We start from the raw sequence: 20561 nt of genomic DNA, 5'->3' as shown, positions 1-20561 counted from the left end.
AATCCTTCTCCCCTATGTCAGAGCATGTGTGACCACCCAGATTTGTGGCCATGGTAAAGAGCAGTCCCCTCTTCCAAGGTCACTCAAAGACAGATTTGGTGGTAGCTTTCCTTCTACTGGGTTTTGTGCCAGCTGTACTAGTGGGACAAAGGCTGGACTTTTCTAGGTGTCACCTAGCATTTATTTGCAACTGGGCAGGGCCCTTTGATGCAAATTAAGTGAGAGCAGAGCCTGTGTGACCACATAAATTTGTGGTGAGGGTTTTTCTAGGTGTCACGTAGAATTTAGTTGTGACTGGGCAGGCCCTTTTGAAGCCAATTAAGTTCTTGGGCCCACTCCAACTGGTCATCCCACAAAGGGAAGAAAAACACCTCCTCCCTCTCACGTCATTGTTTCTGCTCTGGCAGTACTTACTTTTCCTAAATAGTTTTATATAATTCAACTTCAGCATTCCATTTTACTTTTAATAAATATTAATATGAGTGGTTGGATTTGCTTTCTAGCTGGTTACAAACCCAAGATTATTATTTCAATCTGTGCTCTAGTTTTGTCATAGAACAGCCATAGCATTCTACTGTGAAATAGCCTTTGGAGCGCATCACTGGAAGGAAATGGTAACATTAAATTTCTACATGTCCAGTTTTTAAATAATAGGCACCCTGTCTTGAGGGCTACAAGGCTTACGTAGGGCTGACTTAGTAATGTAAAAAGAACAATTTTACCCCAGTAAAAAAGTTATTTTTATAGATTTTATAGGTTGGCGTCAGGCTTAAACTGCAGCATTGAGAACACAATGGTAGACTTGAAGTCATGTTTTCCTTACCATATTAGTGGATGGTGCAATACTTGCCGCAGCCCATAGGTGGCATTTAACTTTCAATGCCATAGGTTTATTTCTGCTTCATTTACTATGGCCTTATAAGAAAGTTAAATAAGCCAATTAGGAGTTAGCCGTTTTAGCCATGTTTTAGGAGTCAGAGCATATGTACTGGGGTCTGGATAGCAGTGTCACAGTGCACAAAGCCAAAAAAACAACAGCATCAGTCCAAAAAAATGGAGGGTTACCATGCAAAGAGGAGCACTTTCTCACAATCGCTAAATGAAGATCAACAATATTGACTTTCAAAAATTTCACACCTGCTGCGTCTCCTATCACTACATTTCTGGGTAAGCATATACATACTATTTACAATTCCATATGTACTTGCCTAGACTTACAATGCAAACTAGTGCTAGGTACATGTAGTGGTTGCAATATTGTTGTCATGTGATACACTACAATTGTTGAGGTATCACATGAATCAGATCTGTTGCACATCATTCAATGTAGTATAACCTATATATTTGTTTGGTGCCCACCATGAGTGGTATAAGACTGCAGTCTTTGCATAATGTATAGAAGCCATGGTATGGTCTGCCCAGTGCTTAATGTGTGCTGGTGGCTTCTGGTGCGGAGCACCAGCAGTTATTTTTGAGGGACGGCACTTATTTTTCTGCCTCAAGCATTTACTGCGAGCAAAAGACTTATATGGGAAAGATGGAGGAAGAGAAAAATAAAGCATCACAGGTGGAGAAAGGAGAAAGCTGCAAGACTGAGCTAAAGGGGAAGGAAGTGGCCATGAATGGATTAAAGAGGCCCGAGATGGGTTTAGGATTACTCTGTCTCTGCATTCTGTGCTCGCACATTTAATTGCAGCAGCCGCGATTGAAAGAAGAGCTTTGGGCACAGGCGCATTTTTATTTACAAATTAAGCACTGAGTATGCCTATAGCTGACATTTGCGATAGAAAGGCAGTTAGTGTTGAATCAAAAATGTATATTTCTATTCCGGAAAATACATGCCTATTTTATATCTCCTAAACCGGGCTTTCATATTTTTAATGAGAAAGCCTATTATGTACATGCATTTGCTGGAATATACTCTTTATGTTATAAATACTGATGCGCTGCACGTGTGCAACAACCACTTTACACGAGTCCAGCACTGAATGAGTCTTTGTGAAAGCAATTATCCCCCAAAATGTCTCCACTCTGTATTTTACAGCACAGTGCAGCTAGACAACAAACCCATACACTTTCCGCCATGCGCTGTGTTTTAATAAACTGTACATTAGTTCCATTCAGTTGTTCTTGCCTCTGGCTAACGGCGATACTGTATATTAGTTTTAAATACAGATTGCTTGCAATAACACCATAGCAGGAGTTCTGCCTCAAGTTAAGAAATGGTTAGGATTGCTTTACATCTGCAGCCCCATTGAAAACATTTATTCAATCAAAGGAAAAAATAAATGTGGTCCCTAAGCTCTGTCAAGTATAAACTGTTATTGATCACCTAAATGAAATTTGTTCATGCTGATCGATCAAACACATTATCTTTGTTTCCAGTCTATTACCAGCAATTGGAAACTCTCAAGCATCAATACGAGCCTGACCACATGCAGCCGTAGGTTTGTGAGTTCCGATTTCAGAACCGGAATAATTTCATATTTTTTGTCATGGTAAAAAAAAACATAATTTGATGATTTGTCTCCGTGCACCAAGAAAGCTCAAGGCTAAACTGTAAAGCTCCGTAAATGACACACGATCAGAAAAGTAATACTGATTGCAACAGCTGAGAAAATCACTGGTGGACGTCCTAACTTTATTGTTGGTTATACTTATGTTCCTCATAAGATACAGCCATGTGTGGGTTCAGCTCTACCTCATTTTAGAGATAACATAGAAAATAACAGCGTGAAAACCCCAGGCCCTTAAAGCTTATTGGTGAAATGTAGGCCTGGGCAGAGTTTTGATTATGATGGAGTGATTTTAGTGGCTCCGCATTACTCTATAACACTCAGCGGCGGTGACTGCAAATATCAAGGAGAGGGGTGAGAGGGGATAATGGGTTCTTTGCCCAAAATTCATCCTTGTTTCCGTTTTGGGCACAGGGGGGATTTTTGTGCTTAGAAATAGGGCTAAATGCAGAACTACTTTTCTTGTGTAATTCAAGTGTAATCTTGGTAAATTCTTAGGTAATTCCACATGATTACAGTACATGGAATTATGTGAGCTACGCCCACTCTTAGTGAATGCCACGTACTAGGAAAACCATTTAACTCAAGCTATTTTAGGACACTTGACATGAAAAATGCCAGAAAAGGGTATTAGAAAACAGCATTAGAAAATTTGCAACATAGGCAAGAATAATTAAGCAGGTAGGGTGAACAGCTACAAGGGTATAGAGAGGGGTAGAAGTAATATCATGTACAAAGGGGTAAACATACTAGGATATTAGTAGATGTTCTAAGTATTTATAAAGGGGAATAGGTGCTGGGGTACAGTTATGATTATAGGCTCTTAGACAGAAGCAGAAGTAAAGGGTCTGCTACACGTTACGTAGGTATAAAAGTACTGATGTACAGAAAAGATTAGAAATATTAAGCAACAGAAACTAGAGGTTCTGGGTTATAGCCACAAGTAGAAGAAAGTATATAGAATGGAGGCCATAGGGGGAAGGTAAAGGCAGTGGTATGAGGGCAAAACTGGGATACTACAATGTAGCTTATTGTGTAGGCTTTAGGGTATTGTTAGTGATATAGATAATACAATATAGCTAAGGCTGGAAATACGAGTGTATAGGTAGAGATACAAACAAAAAGTCAGTAGTAAAGGTAATATGGCACAGCCCCAGGCAGAGCACTAGGGTATAAGCAGAATCAGAGGTATTATGAAGCTTGAAGTCTCCCTTGCCCCACACTGATCCCTGATGATCCTCACACTTTCCTTACTCACCACATTGATCCCTGAGAATCCCCCCACATTTTCTCTTCTTGCACAAAGTAGACACAGTTGTTCGTCAATCTCAACCCTCCCATCATTCTCAGTCATTTGCTGGTGCCAACACCTCTATAGCTCTCGTCAATTCCATGAATCAACACCAAAATGAAGACCATGAAAATCTGTCCAAAAGTTGAGAATATTGACAGCCTATCACAGTGGGTTACCCTTGCCTGATAGTTCTCCAGTCTTTCCTCTTTCAATTAAAAACATTGACACTGCCTAAACTAATGAGGGTGCAAAATGGGAATCAATAAAGGTTCCTCACTACTGATCTGAATCTCCTCAAACACAAAATGGATATCCTCAACTCTCACCTTGACTATTCATATTCTGAATTAAGCTCCATATTGATGGCTCTTATGAAAACTCTAACCTCCCCACCTGATGTATGAATATACCTCACGTACAATACCATGGTACAACTGCACACCTCTTCCAAATAGACTTTATCCATATCTCTCAGAGGAAGACATTCCTAATCTGCTAGTTGAATATTGCACTCACCGCCTACCCCCTCATAACAGTGCAGCTTCCACTGACCTGGTCTCCTTGGACAACTTCTCTTAGAACAGAATACCAACTATCTCGTCACATAGAACCAAACATCAGACTTACCAGAGACAGTTGTCAATAGGAATACTATTCCTTACTCGTATTCTGACCGATCTGCAGGCACCAAAACTATCTGCTCAACTCTACACTGCTTGCTACATAGCTGTGGATCACAAGTCTCTCTGGAGTGAATTATACTCTCCTCTCCATTGATAGAAGAGAAACAAAATGATTAACATCAGTTGATGAGCGAAATTGCTGGTATTTTCTTCCTGTCACTGGGACTGTTTCATTGGTTTGTCCATAACATTAACAATTATGGCTGCTTACCTATCAAAAACAAAATCTAAAGTGAGGGCCAGCATTAAAGAGAAAGTAGCCAAGGTGTTGTCCATTGGGTCATTGAACCTTTAAGTAGTCATTGGTTGTATGGTATTGGTACCTAAAGCCACCCGTCCAGGAGGGAGCCAAGAATATAGGTTCTTTGTGGATTACGGGGGGCTTAATGCAGTCCCTAAGCATGACGCTCACTTGATGCCATGACCTGAGGAGCACATAGACAGATTAGGGGCTTCCATATACCTCAGTACCTTTGATTTGGCCACTGGGTAGTGGTAGATTACCCCAAAAGAAGTAAGTCTATATTTTCCACTCCTGGGGGACACTTTAAGTTTAAGGAGATGTCCTTTGGGATGAATAATGCCCGTGCCACCTTCCAGAGGCTGGTCAACATGATTTGTGGGTTGAAGAACTTAAGTGAAGCATATCTTGATGATATTGCAGTCTTAAGCTCTACCTGGCAGGACCACATGTTTCACCTCAGGAAGTGCTTCAGGTACTGCAACAAGCAGGCCTCACTATCAAAGTCAGCAAGTGGCAGATAGGGCAGGGATCTATTGTATACCTGGGCCATCAAGTTGGCAGGGAACATGCACAATCTCTCCAGCCTAAGGGTCAGACCATTATGATCTGTGAGCCCAGAAATTCCAGGCTCAGTTCGGGGCTCCCCTGGGTATCACTTAGCATTATGGGAGGTTTGTCATGGAGTAAGGCACCATCACACTACCACTGACAGAGCTGACTTCAAAGAAGCAGCCCCCAGAAAGTGATCTGGGCCAAGGAGTGGCAAAATGCTTTTGACAATGTGAAAGCAGCCCTGTATTATGCACCAATCCTCAGCAGACCTGAATTTAGCGAGGAGTTTGTTGTCCAGACAGATGCCACAGAGTATAGGAAGGGACAGTAGTGTCATAACTATATGATGAGGGCCAAGACCAGCCAGTTACCTTTATTAGAAGGCTCTTAATGCCTAGTGATATTTTTTCTAGAGTTTTTTATAGAATAGGATTTAAAGTTAGGTCCCCTGGCACAAATGACTCAGTCAGTGCTCCAGCCAGAAGCAGAAAATCAATTAGACTGCAGCCAGTACACAACACACTGAGCAATATTTGTGTAGGATGTGTTACTGGTAACAAGGAGGCCAATGAGACAAGATGAGGACAATCATTGGAAACACAAATCCTCTTTCATAAATCAATTACAAATTCAAGGAACACTAGAAAAATATGCATTTTAATGTAAATAAACTTTTTATCTTTCTGAATAATTTACCATGCAGAGATCTTCATCTCCTTATGGCAAAGTACAGGGACAATTAAAAAAAATGAATATAACTCAAAAAGAAATACTAAAAATATTTTCCTGTTAAGTATTAATGTGAATTCATTTTACACTGATACTTTAAATGTACAGCACTGTTAAATTAGATTTGAATTAAAACTTTCATTAATGTTATATTAATAAAACATTATTTTTCTGAAGTTTAAATTAAAATATACTTCTTCTCACAGGAAAAAATATTAATAAATGTGCATTATTAATTCATAAATGTGATGTATCAAGGTTATTTAATTATTTTCTAATTACGTGTATTGTTACAATAATTTTTTTAATTCAAACTAAGTTAATAAAATAGTGTATAATTGAATAATGAATGTATACGTTTTTTGTTTCAAATAGATGTATATTTATATTTTTTACCACTTTAAATATTTTAATTTAATTTAACATTGTTTCCTATGAAGTTTTATTTGAAGTCCCCATCTCCATTATTTCCTGAGTAAGGGTGTTTCAGTATAAGTGGTTGGCCATTTAAAATGCTGGGAGTACTAGTGAATGGTTGTATGTTGAAACAACGAGTGCTTCAACCACCCATGGCTCAACAACGAGTTTGGAACAACGATCTCGTTGTTATCACTAATGCCTTTACCACGAATGCCTTAACAATGATTTTTCGTTGTAAAGGCATTCCTGGTAAAGGCATTAGTGATCAGCATGCACGGTTCCAGCATGCGTCCTCCCTAGCCCCCTACCACTAAAAATTACTGCAACCCCACCCCCACAACCACCCCAACCGCCAAAATTACCACAACCCCAACCCCCTCCCCTAAAACCTAAAGCACCCCAACCCACCCCTAAAACCTAAACCCTGACCCCCCTCCCCGCCCCTAAACCCTAATCACCCTGAGCCCCCACCCCACCCCCAAAAGCTAAAAATACCCGAGTCCCCACCCCCTCCCCTAAAACCTAAAGCACCCCAACCCCCAAACCCACCCCTAAAACCTAAACCCTGACCCCCACCCCTAAACCCTAATCACCCGAGCCCCCCACCCCACTCCCAAAAAAACAGCCCCAGTCCCAGCCCAACTCACCTTCTCCTTCACCGCGTCGACTCCCTTCTTCTGTGCCTTAACCACACATGTACGTGGTTAACACATGCATGGTTAAGGCCCTAAAACCAGGAAGTCGTGGAAAACGAAACCGTTGTTTTGCTTTCTTTTTCCACAACTTCGGGGATTAGGACTCGTTGTTCCGGGTGTTTCCCCTAGTGAATACTGAAAAATAGGGCAGTTATTCAAAGGTAAAGAAAAATTGGCCAGAGCACACAGAATGTTGTGTCCAATAGTGTTGCAGGGATGAAAAACCCTGATGGTTTGTTGAAGGTAAGCGAAAGTCTGAGGTTGAAGAAAACGTCCAGAGTCCTGTTAGTAGAACATGCCTTTATTCGTAGGTGTTGTTGCGCATGATAATCGTCATAGAAAAACAGCCAACACGTGTTTCGTCACACAAGTGACTTCATCAAGGCTGGGCCATCCGGCCTGAGTGATCACTGTTAAATAGCTCTGTGGGCTGAGATAGGTAATAATGACCTTATTGGATAGTGAGGTTCAAAGTGGTAAGGTTGCCTGAACAGCAGCAGGGTGGTTAGGTAAATGAGCACGTAGGTGAAAAATGGTACGGGAGGCCCTGATAAGCCTATGAGACAAGACCTTTGAAAGTCAGGCCGGGGAGGCGCGGTGAGCAGTAAAAGAGCGTCAAAGGTGTAAACTTACTCAAAATGTACCTTTGTTATTCAGACCCAGAATATGTATGATCTAAAGAGTAGTGATGTGTGAGAGGAAAGCATTTCTTCTTGTTTGATCCCTCAAGAAACTGAGGACCCACTTATCTGGGACTCATTTCAGAGTCAAACCACCACAGACTTCTCACATGACTGATGGGAGGGAAGATTTCAAATCTGTTAATGTGACCTTTTTTCCTATAGGAACTGGGCTTTACTGTGGAGAACAGACCTGGAATTGACAATGCCAATCCAGATGGCCTTTCCAGGTGCTTAAATCATGAGGACCGCTAAGGGAATGGCTGAGTTGCTCCTCACCTTTCATCTAGGGGTGGGATGTGTAAGTAAGTGCCTCTTTCTGTGTGGTTACCCCCCTCTTATGTGGACTGATGCTGCCGATTTATGAACTTTGCACAACAGGGAACTACTGTCTAATCCCCAATGTGTGTGCTCTGACCCTTAAATCAAGGTAACATTGGCTAATTGCCCGTTTAACTTTCCACTAAAGCCATAGTATATGGTATAAGAAAATACACCATTGACATTGAGAGTTAAATGTCACTTGCAGACTGCAGCACCCATTGAAAAAAAACAAGGCTTCAGGCCTACATGTGTGGCCTGCAAGTGAACCTGTCAAAATTACCCCTTATGACAAGAACAAACCCTGCTTTTAAATATTACATAAACGGCTCATATGTAGGCCTTGTAGCACACAGGGTTGGGTGACTAATATTTTAAAGTGAATCATGGAATAAATTAATCTTAGCATGTTCCTATAGTGACTATCCCCAAAAGCTATTTTACTGTTAGGGCTGTAGCTGTTTCTAAGAAGAAAAAGACAAAGTACAGATAATATCTTAATTCTATATATTTGGAATAAGCTACAGAAAGATCAAGCACTGTTTTTAACATATAGTAAAAATCCAACTCAAGGTTGAAGTTGTATTTTTGCTTAATATACAGAAAAGTGAAAAGTTATTCTTTCCCTGACTTCTGCCTCAGCGTCTAATTAGAATGTGCCTACCTGCATTTGGACTGTCAGTGTTGCTTTGATGAGGTGTGAACTACTGCTCTCAAGACAGAGACATTTACTTGGGCCCAGAAGGATGACTCAGAGGTGTATTGTACACTAGATTAACCCAAGAACTGCAGTTTATGAGTGTCCATGAAGTTCTAACTTAAAAGAGACTTGAGATACTTGTACTTTTATAGTTTAGTGATAAAGGAAGCATGGACAAGAGAGCTCTTTTGATTCCAAACACACTTTAGCCTCCTAGCTTTAGTTTTAGAGGTTAAGACTGCTGGCCCCAGAACAAGTTTGGAGTGTTTGAGTGGGAAGGGGAGAAAAGTATCCACAAGACGAGGGGATATTGGTGGTTGCAAAAGCTGAATTTTCCCATTCAGCTTTTTCCTCCCAAAACTAATGGCTTCAGTGGGATCTCAGTCAGAGGCTATCCTGATTCACTGGGACTTCATTGGATACAGACATCAACTTTGCCCTACTTGAGAATTTTGACTTCGATAATAAAAGACTAAGAACCTGATTTATAAGTTGGCGGAGAGGGAACTCTGTTGCAATGGGGATGGTGTTCCCTTTCTACCAACATAGTAGTCTTTCTGCCAGATTTAAATGAGGGCAGACCTTAAGTTTGGCCACAGCAGTGACTACTCTGTCACTGCTGCAGCCAGACCTTGGAAGTCACTTCTAAAGCAGATGGGTGGCATATCCATCAGGGCAACATATTAATTTACTCTGGCAGAGAATCTAGCCTCCTGCCGAAATATAAATCAGGCCCTAAGTCAGAATGTAAAAACTTTGACCAGGATAACTTTCTTTCTGTATATGAGCTCCACTTCATTGGGGTCGGTCTGAAATTGTGCTGAGGTACTGGTCAACTGCGATCAATGATTTCTGATAGGCACTTTGCTTTCTCTTGGTACTGTTTGTCTGAAAACATTCACAATTCATATCTTTCCTTCTCCTTAATAGATGGTACTCATTTTGGTGTAATTTTTCTTGTTAAAGGTTTCTTATTTTTGAGAAATCGGTTGTGGGATTTTAATTAGGGTATATTTTAACTTGTTAATTGTTTTCATGTTTCCATAGCTAACTGGTGCAAAGCCCAGGTTTTAATAATTGAAACCGTGCATTTTGAGGCTTATTACCTGTATAGCGCTCACATGCCCCCCAAATAATCACCCACTTTTTGTACACAATGCATTGAAGGTGCAATCAGCCACTGGGAACATGCACAGTGGGCATGAACAATTAAATTGTGGTTCGAATTATGTCCATTATTTTGCACGCAGATGAGAAAGAATGGATTGAATGTACTAAGCATTACAGGTGAAATCAAGCATTTTTTTAATGTAGTAAAGATTATGCAGGAATATCCCAGAAGGTTGCCTACAAGGTACTACGCATATGTCTGTATGCGTGTTCTATTTACTGAAATGGCCAGAAAGTACATGGAAATGGCAGAACAAGATGTCACATTATTTTTATCTGTGGTATCAGTTGATGCCCATCTAACGTGTACTAAAGTTTTTGCAGAGCATACTACACACTCAGAAAAAATCCTGTTCATGTTAATGATTTAAATTTTCACCCATAATCCGAGTTCAACACCATATTTGATATCAACATCGCTATCACTTCAGTCACTGGCTCTTTTGAAAATGGAGCCAATAAGTAGTGTGGTAAAATGTGTGTAAATCAGCTAAGTCAATTACCTCCAAGTCAAAATGGCTACAATTCCTTTCCACAGACAGGTGAAATTGATTATCCTGACATTAACACTTCATAGAGAATCTATTCCTGTGAGCATACCCTTTAATTCTCCGGACAACTAGTTAGATTAAGTCACAAGAATAATTTGTAGTTGTGGCTCCCTTCTAGTCCTCATTCCATTGCTAACCTCTTTTTACTAGCTACAAGTCATGTGTACTCTAACCTCAGTGACCTAATAGCACCCATGTGTAATTATGGGTGACAGGAGGCTTATAGCATTCTTGGTTAAGGCCTTTTTTCGGTTTGGTAGTATTAAGCCAGGTTTATCTGCTTCTGTGTGAGTGACAGTATTGCTCATGGTAATTATCCTAGCACTACACCCATGTTATAGAGTGATGGTCTCAAGCACAACATAGACTGGTAAAGTCAATTCCTGGAGACAAAGGTAACACAAATGTCATGCATACTGTATGAAGAATGGCACAGTAGCTGTTAGAAACCGGGCCCCTAGTTGGCAGAGGAATGCATCTTGTCCAAGTAGGGACCACAATCCTAGTAAGGGTTAGTAAGATACATACCCTAATTTAACCTGTGCTCACCCTCTGGTAGCTTGGCACAGAGCAGGAAGGCTTAATTTAAGAGTCAATGTATAAAGTATTTATGCAACAAACACACACATAGTAACACAATTAAAACACCACAAAAGAACTCCACAGTTTAGAGAAATAGAGAATATTTATCTGTGTAAAACAAGACCAAAATGACAAAAATACAATTAGTAGAAGCTGAGATGTGGATTTTTAAAGATTAAATAAAAAGTAGGACTTAGAAGTCACTTGCGGTCAAAAGTTTACTTGAGGTCATGAGGGACTGGTGCAAATCCAAAATTCAGGACAACCACGATGGAGGGTAGGCCTGCTATAGAACCCATGTAGGATCCACTGAAACAGTACCTTTGATGGAGCAAAGCGTTAACGTGTACTGCACAGTGCAATGGGTCCGATCCTCGCTGTCGGGTCCCGCGTCGAACTCTGTTGAAGTGAATAGGATGTATCGTCATTGAGCCGCACAGGCTGTGGATCCGATGTCACTGACCAGCCTCTGCGTCGACGTCGAAGGAGCGATGCAGCAAATTTTACCCTCACTCAAGGTGATGCATCAGTTTTTGCAAGATTCAGCTGCAGACCCCACTCCTTAAGCCCAGGACTAGAAAATACACCTCATGTAAGAGTAAGGCTCACAGATGGCAGAGTCCAGCAGCACCAGAAGAGTTGCAAGCAGTCTTTGATGTCCCTGAGACTGCAGAAGAACAGGGAGCAAGCCAACAAGCCCTTGGAGATACTCTGGGTCAGCAAAATGGGTCCAGTCCTTGTCCTCAGTAGGACAGAGATCAGCAGGGCAGCCCAGCAATGCAGAGAAGCAGTTCCTTGGAACAATCAGTCCAGGCATAGTGGCAATCCTTACGGCACAGCAGTCTTTACTCCAGCAGAGTTCTTCCCAAGTCCAGTAGTGCTCTGATTTCAGGAGTTAGAGCCCCAATACTTATACCTAAAAGTGCCTTTGAAATGGGGGTGACTTCAAAGCAGCTCCTTCAAGTGCACAGGTCCCACTTTCATCCTAGCCCTGGCTCCAGACTATCAGAAGGGGGTAGTAATCAGCCCTTTGTGTGGGAACAGGCACTTCCCTATTGAAGTGTAAGTGTGAGCGCCTCTCCACCCTTCCAGCCCAGGAAGGCCTATCAGAATGCAGATGAATGCAGATGAGTCCTTTGTCACACCCACCCTCCTTGTATTTGTGGCTGTCTGGAGAGAAATGCACAAAGTGAAGCTTTCACCTAGCCCAGATGTGTATTAGAGATGGGCTGAAAGTCACACAGAGCAGTAAGAGCAGAGAAATGCCCACTTTCTAAAAGTGGCATTTTCAAAATAGTAATGTTAAATACAACTTTACAATTAAAGAGGATTTATCATTACCATTCCAATGATATGAAACATGATGTAGTTACACTTTTCTAATGAGAAATAACAACTTAAAAGCATATTACGGAATTCCCAATGCTGGCCCATGTGAGGAGTAAGCCTCACAGTGATCAAAAAGAACTTTGGAAGTTTTCATTACCAGGACATGTAAAACTTAAAAGTACATGTCCTGCCTTTTACTTACATAGCACCCTCTCCTATGGGCTACCTAAGGCCTACTGTAGTGTGGATTACATGTAATAAAAGAGGGATTTAAGGCTTAACAAGAGGTTTTAAATGCCAAATTGAAGGGGCAGTGAAACTGCACACACAGCCTCTGCAGGCCTGAAATATGTTTACAGAGCTACTTAAGTGGATTGCACAATCAGTGCTTCAGGCCCACTAGTAGCATTTAATTTTGGCTATATGGTATACAATCTTTCAAGTGAGGTACAAGTAAATTTAATATGCCAATTGGGGATACACCAATGTGACCATGTTTGGTGGAGGAACAATTGCACTTTAGCACTTGTTAGGAGTGGTTTAGGGCCAGATGTAGGTAGACAGCAAATTGCGATTTGCAATTTGCGAGTCAGAGCGACTCGCAAATTGCAACTCGCAATTTGCTATGCAGAAAGGTGTCTCAGACACCTTCTGCGACTCACTATGGGGTCGCAAAGACCCACCTCATTAATATTAATGAGGTGGGTCGCAGTTTGCGACCCCATAGCGAGTCTGGGCACTCACGGGGATGGTGGCCTGCTGGAGACAGCAGTCCACCATGTCCGTGACTGCTTTTAAATAAAGCAGTTTTTTTTCTTTCTATCTGCAGCCCATTTTCCTTAAAGGAAAACGAGCTGCATATAGAAAAATGCCGAAACCTTTTGTTTCGGTTTTTTTCAGAGTAGGCAGTGGTCCATAGGACCACTGCCTGCTCTGAAAAAATAATTTTGTGATCATTCACAAATGGGAAGATGTCCCATGGGGACCCCTTCCCGTTTGCGAATGAGTTACCATCCACTTCAAGTGGATGGTAACTGCGAGTTGATTTGCGACCGCTTTCGCAGTCGCAAATCAACTTACATCGCGGTGCGAGTCGCAAATAGGAAGGGAACTCCCCTTCCTATTTGCGAGTCAGAAACGCATTTTGCGAGTCGGTTCCGACTCGCAAAATGCATTTCTGCATCGCGTGCGGGCATTAGCGCCTCGCAAACAGCGTTTTTCACAGTTTGCGAGGCGCTAATGCCTTGCTACATCTGGCCCTAAGTGCTCAGAGTCCCAAGGCCAACAAAAAGATACAGCGAAAAACAGGAGAAGAAAGACATAAAATCTGAGGTAAGGCCACCCTAAGGATGCCAGGACTAACAGTATCAAACTCTAAATGTAGTGTAGTATTCACACATTAAATAGAGTTAGTCTTGTTGAAGTATCATGCTTCTGTTTGGTGGTGTTTTGGGTGTGCTTCCCTTGACATCGTTTCAAAAAAGAACATACTTTAATGGAACCAAATCAATACCTTCTGATGCCAATTGAAAGGTCGTCGCGTTCCAGCGAAGATCACGGAGTCAGTTGCAGGCGGCGTTGCCGGATTCAGCAGCGGCATCGGTCCGAAGTCGTCCGAAGTCGATTTCCTTGGATTTCCACCAGCTTTCCTTTCAAGGGCCCAGGGACTGGATAGGGCACCACTTGTCAGAACAGGAGTCTCTCCAGAGACTCCAGGTGCTGGCAGAGAGAAGTCTTTGCTGTCCCTGAGACTTCAAACGACAGGATGCAAGCTCTAAATCAAGCCCTTAGAGATTTCTTCACAAGATGGAAGGCACACAAAGTCCAGTCTTTGCCATCTTACTCTGGCAGAAGCAGCAACTGCAGGATAGCTCCACAAAGCAAAGTCACAGGCAGGGCAGCACTTCTCCTCAGCTCTTCAGCTCTTCTCCAGGCAGAGGTTCCTCTTGTTTCCAGAAGTGTTCTAAAGTCTGTGGTTTTGGGTGCCCTTTTTATACCCAATGTCTCCTTTGAAGTAGGCCTACTTCAAAGTAAATTCTCTTTTGAATGTGAAATCCTGCCTTGCCCAGGCCAGGCCCCAGACACTCACCAGGGGGTCAGAGACTGCATTGTGTGAGGACAGACACAGCCCTTTCAGGTGTAAGTGACCACTCCTCCCCTTCCTCCTAGCACAGATGGCTCATCAGGAAATGCAGACTACACCCCAGCTCCTTTTGTGTCACTGTCTAGTGTGAGGTGGAACCAGCCCAACTGTCAAACTGACCCAGGCAGGGAATCCACAGAGAGGCAGAGTCACAGAAGTGGTATAAGCAAGAAAATGCTCACTTTCTAAAAGTGGCATTTTCAAACACACAATCTTAAAATCAACTTTACTAAAAGATGTATTTTTAAATTGTGAGCTCAGAGACCCCAAACTCCACATGCCCATCCGCTCCCAAAGGGAATCTACACTTTAATCAGATTTAAAGGTAGCCCCCATGTTAACATATGAGAGGGACAGGCCTTTCAACAGTGAAAAACGAATTTAGCAATATTTCACTGTCAGGACATATAAAACACATTACTATATGTCCTACCTTAACCATACACTGCACCCTGCCCTTGGGGCTATCTAGGGCCTACCTTAGGGGTGCCTTACGTGTAAGAAAAGGGAAAATATGGGCCTGGAAAGTGGGTACACTTGCCAAGTCGAATTTACAGTTAAAACTGCACACACAGACACTGCACTGTCAGGTCTGAGACATGATCACAGAGCTACTCATGTGGGTGGCACAACCAGTAATGCAGGCCCACTAGTAGCATTTGATTTACAGGCCCTGGCACCTCTAGTGCACTTTACTAGGGACTTACCAGTAAATCAAATATGCCGATCATGGATAAACCAATTACATACAAATTTAGAGTTCAAAATCCAACAGCAACAGGTCAGAAAAAATAGGAGGCAAAAAGATTGGGGATGTCCCTGCATAAGCAAAAAAATCCAACAAATGCCAAAACAACTTCCAGTAGAAAAAGGGTGGATGGGAGGCAGCTTCCAATGAGAAAGATACAATGTCAGAAATAACCTCTCAAATACAAATATGTGATAAGTCAAACAGGAGACAAAAATGTATAAGCAATATACCAAACAAGTAAATGCAAAAGAAAAAACAGAAATAAAAAAACATTCAAGAAAAATAAAAAACAAGAGGGTGCAAGCACCCACTCAAAATAAAACGATGCAGTGCAACTGGAGATGCGCACAATGAAGACTAAACCTTTGGAACTCTGCAATGTACTTAATTCTTAAATTACCTGCCTTTTGATGTGGTGTCCAGGATGGCAACTTCCATCATGACCTGAAAATGTAAGCTGCCATTTCAGATTGGGCCTGCATGATATCTGCTGTTTATCTGTTGGAATCTAGAACAATGCTGGCCTCCTGCCTCTCAATATCAGTGTCCTGAAGTAAGATAAGAGGCACTGACATGCCAGGCACTAACATTCAGATGTAAGCACTGGAAGATATGATCCCTCAGCCTCTTTGGACTCCACAAATTCCAAGAAAATGAAGATGCCTGTAAGGACAGGAAGGGCCTTTGCTGGACACTGTTGCGGACAGTGTGAGGAAGACCCATAACTCAACGTGTGTGACACTTATGAGTGACACTTTTTCACAGATAAAAGCAAGCAATTAAGTCTATGGGCAGTGATAAATCTAAGTAATTATGCCATTTTATGCAATACAACTCTTTAAAAAATATCTTGAAGTTGCTACAAAACCCCTGAATTGGAAGGTCACTAACCTACTGCACATTTCGACCATGATAGTTATAGGGCAGACATACGAACAATACTATTTCATATTTCGTGAGGGCAAAAGTCTTGGCTTTTGCAATTGCATGGGGCTGTAAATTGCCTCACAGATAATCATGCATCACAATTAATCTATATCATTTACAAGCATTCAACTGTGAACTATAATGTGCTCGTTTTAACATTGAAGTGGTTCATTTTCTGTATTCTTCTACTTTTCTAAACATGTTTTTATTTTTAGCATTTATGTAAAGAAAATCTCTGCATTTCAAAACAAAGACCGGCTGTTGGCTTATAAAAGGAAGTGATCATCAAATGCGGCCCTACTCCTTTGGAAGGGGGACTTGTGGAAACATTCTTAACCTGACAAGATCATGAAACTATACTATGGAATAGTTGTATGAACCTTTCAGTCTGCAAACAATACCAGGTGTGGAAGAAAATATAAAAACAGATTATTGTTTTTAAATAAGAATAACTGCTGGACCCCCTCACCTGTCAGTGTGCCCAGAACTGCTCCACATAGGAGCATCTGCTACAAGCAGATAAATGCAGCTCATGATCCTCAGTATTTTCTCCGACTGGGGTTGGGCTTTAGCATGCCGTGGCAGAGAGTATTCTTCTGATCAGGAGCAGGCCTGCAGCTGCCGGATGTCCACTTGTGTGATCAGGGCTCCTTGTGTTGATTCAGCCGGGTCCAGACTTAGAAGTTTTGTAGATCATGCATGAGAGTGCCGGTACTGATGAGGCCACTTTCCTAGACAAGACAAAGCACTGTCCCAAATGGCACATGCTTCAGTCCTCTTGTTGAATTTATTCGGCTGCCATAGGCAAAATATAACGCTCAGGAGTCTCTGCCCTTAACTTATTTAATTACAGCAAGTGGCACCCTGCCTGGGCTGCACCAGCAATTGCTGGGGGACCATGTCGGTTTGAAATTAAAACATCCTGCCTGCCGCGCCGACCGGACCCTTTAGTGACAGTGTGCAGCTGGGTGCGGCGCACAGGCGCGCCAAGAAGACCCGAGAGGCTCCAGCGGGCTCACTCTGGCGGTGGGCGCAGAAGATGAAAACACACATGCCCATCTGCATATAAATCAATGCCCGCCGTGGCAGCCACAGAGAGGACGGTGTCAGTGACACTATACTGGTGGGGGAGGCGCCAGTTGCCCAAGGCAGAAAAAACAACAGGCAAGGTGAATACCATCCCACTCCCAGACAGTAACAGACAGGTGGGCCACGTGGAACACCTGAGGCAGCCGCGTGGGCTGAGCTACGCCGTTCATCAGCTGAGCCCAGCCCAGGTCACACCCGGGCGAGGCAGTTGCAGCCTGCAGCAAATAGTGAATGTTGAATATTATTGTCAGTCAAATGAAACTCTTGACATAGAGACCCCACTGAGGACCCTCATCTGCAGTTCACAGCACTCAAATCGCTGTACTTCTGGACAAACGCGGTCACTCCCAGCTTCTGCCTCGTAGTGTGTAGGTAGTGTCAAGGAGCTGATAAACTGGGACTAAAGCAGATTTGTGTGGTGATGCAAACCACCACAATAAAATGCATTAGTCTAACCCAAGATGTGCTAGTACTTGGAAGGGCTGTCTGGTGCAGCTTTCTGTATGCAATCTGGGGTTTCCTTTATGCAGTGGGAGAAAGCACCGAAGCAAAATCAGTATGACCAAGCATTAGGAGACGAGGTTGCACCCTCTGTTCTTCACTAAACTCTAGTTGGGTGCAAAGTTGAAGGTCCCTGAAGCATGTATTCTCTGTCGGTGAGGCAGAGGATGGATGCTAAGTAAGTGAGAAGCAGGAAGGATGTAGCCTGAGCTCCTCACCTTATGCTGTTCCTGATGGGCACATCTTGGTTAAAGCACAAAATGGAATGCACAAATAACTAAAAATGTACCTTAATGAAGACAGCGCACTGTGTTTTTGACTCACTATTGGTTTGCTCATGGGACAAAGCTGATGGCTGTCATCCAGGATGTGTAGACGCGCTTGTAGGGCAGTGCCCCTGTATATTTTTGGTGACAAGGATCAGTGATTTACTTTATAGGTTACCTTTAATATTAGAATGCTATATTTCTTAAGACATACAATGAATGACTGAAAGCCACAACATAGGTCCACACAATTTGAAGCATTTAATAAATAGGACTGAATGGCCATATAGGAAGGAAGAAAGAGAACGAAGAGACAGTGTAAAAGTTCATTGAGCAAGTGGTTAGAAACTAAGGGTCTGATTTAGAGTTTAGTGGAAGGGTTACTGCGTCACATTGGTGACATATATCCTGTCCGCGAAATCTAAATCCCAAAGGATATAATGGGATTTATACTGCAGCGGATGGGATATCCGCCACCGTTGTGATGGAATAGCCCCTCCACCAAACTCTAAATCAAGCCCTAAGCGGGATATTCAGGAAAAGTCTTGAAGGGAGGGTATGGTGGATGGGATGAGAGTTTTCCTCACAACAATTAATGGGACAGACAGAAAGACAGCAGGTGAGTCTAAAGGTTACAGGGGAAAACAAGACAAAGATTCAGATGAGGAGGATGTTTTTTAAATGATCGTTTGAATTCCAGACATCCTCCATACATGGATGGTATACAGGGACAAGCACAGAGACCCCTGGTATCTGATATGGTTGTGAAAAGTCAACTTGGTAAGAGTGCATAGGGAATGACTGTGCTTGCAGTAGCAAGTGCAAGTACAACTGCAAGTGCAAGTTCTCTGCCTGGGAGTACATTTAAAGCTTTACCTAGTAATAACAGAGAGGCCACTGTGCCTACTACACTTCCTAACAGAGAGAGAGATTGATATTGCACTTTCAAACATTAAATATGAAGGCCATTTGAATGGAACAATTAACTTAACAAGAATAAAGTCACGTAACGTGGATGAAATGAAATACCTGATCACAGAAGTAACACAGTGTGCGAATGAAACACATAGGGGGTCATTACAACATTGGCGGTAAAAGGCGCTTACCGCCGTGCAGAAGACCGCCAACACACCGCCGCAGCCGTGGAATTCCGCCATAGCTATTATGACCCACATCTCGAAATCCGACACAATTCAGACACCCACACAACTCCGCCACACCAAAGGTCAGTGATAAACTGGTGAAAACAAAACCTCCACCGTCGTGCCAACAGAAATATGCCCACACTATCACGACCCACGAATCCACGCAGCGGTCTTTCAACCGCGGTATTCCATTGGCGGTACACACCACTGCGCTCAAAATACACACACATATACAAAACACCGCCACATTGGACAAATCCAAATGCACACACCTGATACACATACACACACCACTCCCACACACCCAATACAATATAAAACACACACCCACATCATCCCACAAACACCTACGACCACTAATACAGAGAGAAGGCGAGAGAGAGACACCACCATCCACAAACTAGCATCCACAGACACTCAACACCATCACCCGCACAACTTCCACGCACAAAACACCACACACCACTACATATCACCACACACACCACCCCACACATCACCTACACCACCCCATGGCACGGCAAAGACACCCCAGGTTCTCGGAGGAGGAGCTCAGGGTCATGGTGGAGGAAATCATCCAGGTAGAGACACAGCTATTTGGAGCACAGGTGCAGCACACCTCAATTGCAAGGAAGATGGAGCTATGGAGAAGAATAGTCGACAGGGTCAACGCAGTGGGACGACACCCAAGAAATCGGGACAACATCAGGAAGAGGTGGAACGACCTACGGGGGAAGGTGCGTTCCGTGGTCTCAAGACACCACCAGGCGCTTCAGCGGACTGGCGGCGGACCTCCACCTCCTCCCCCACAACTAACAACATGGGAGGAGCAGGTCTTGGAGATTCTGCATCCTGAGGGCCTCGCAGGAGTCGGTGGAGGAATGGACTCTGGTAAGACAAATCTTAACTATTACATCCCCCACCCTACCTGCATGCCAGCACATACCCCCACCCTCACCCTCACCCCCAGCACTTCAACTCCTCACCAATGTACCAATATCACAAACCACCCATCCCAACACCAAGCCCTGCATGCAACACCAAAGCATGGACACCCACCACTAAAGCATGCCCACTGCACATACCCACACACACCCCTAAACTATTATCACACAAGCCCCCACGCAGGAATGCCAGCACTGAGGTACATGGTCACCCACCCATTGCACCCCATGACACGCACAGATGCAATAATCATGCTTTTCCACCCCTGCAGGACCACTACCCAATGTCACCAGACAGGAGGGTCCAGACATCTCCACCCCACCCACAG

The sequence above is a fragment of the Pleurodeles waltl genome, chromosome 3_1, assembly GCF_031143425.1.
Source record: "Pleurodeles waltl isolate 20211129_DDA chromosome 3_1, aPleWal1.hap1.20221129, whole genome shotgun sequence".
NCBI lineage: Eukaryota > Metazoa > Chordata > Amphibia > Caudata > Salamandridae > Pleurodeles > Pleurodeles waltl.
Note: the sequence above shows the minus strand (reverse complement) of the source record.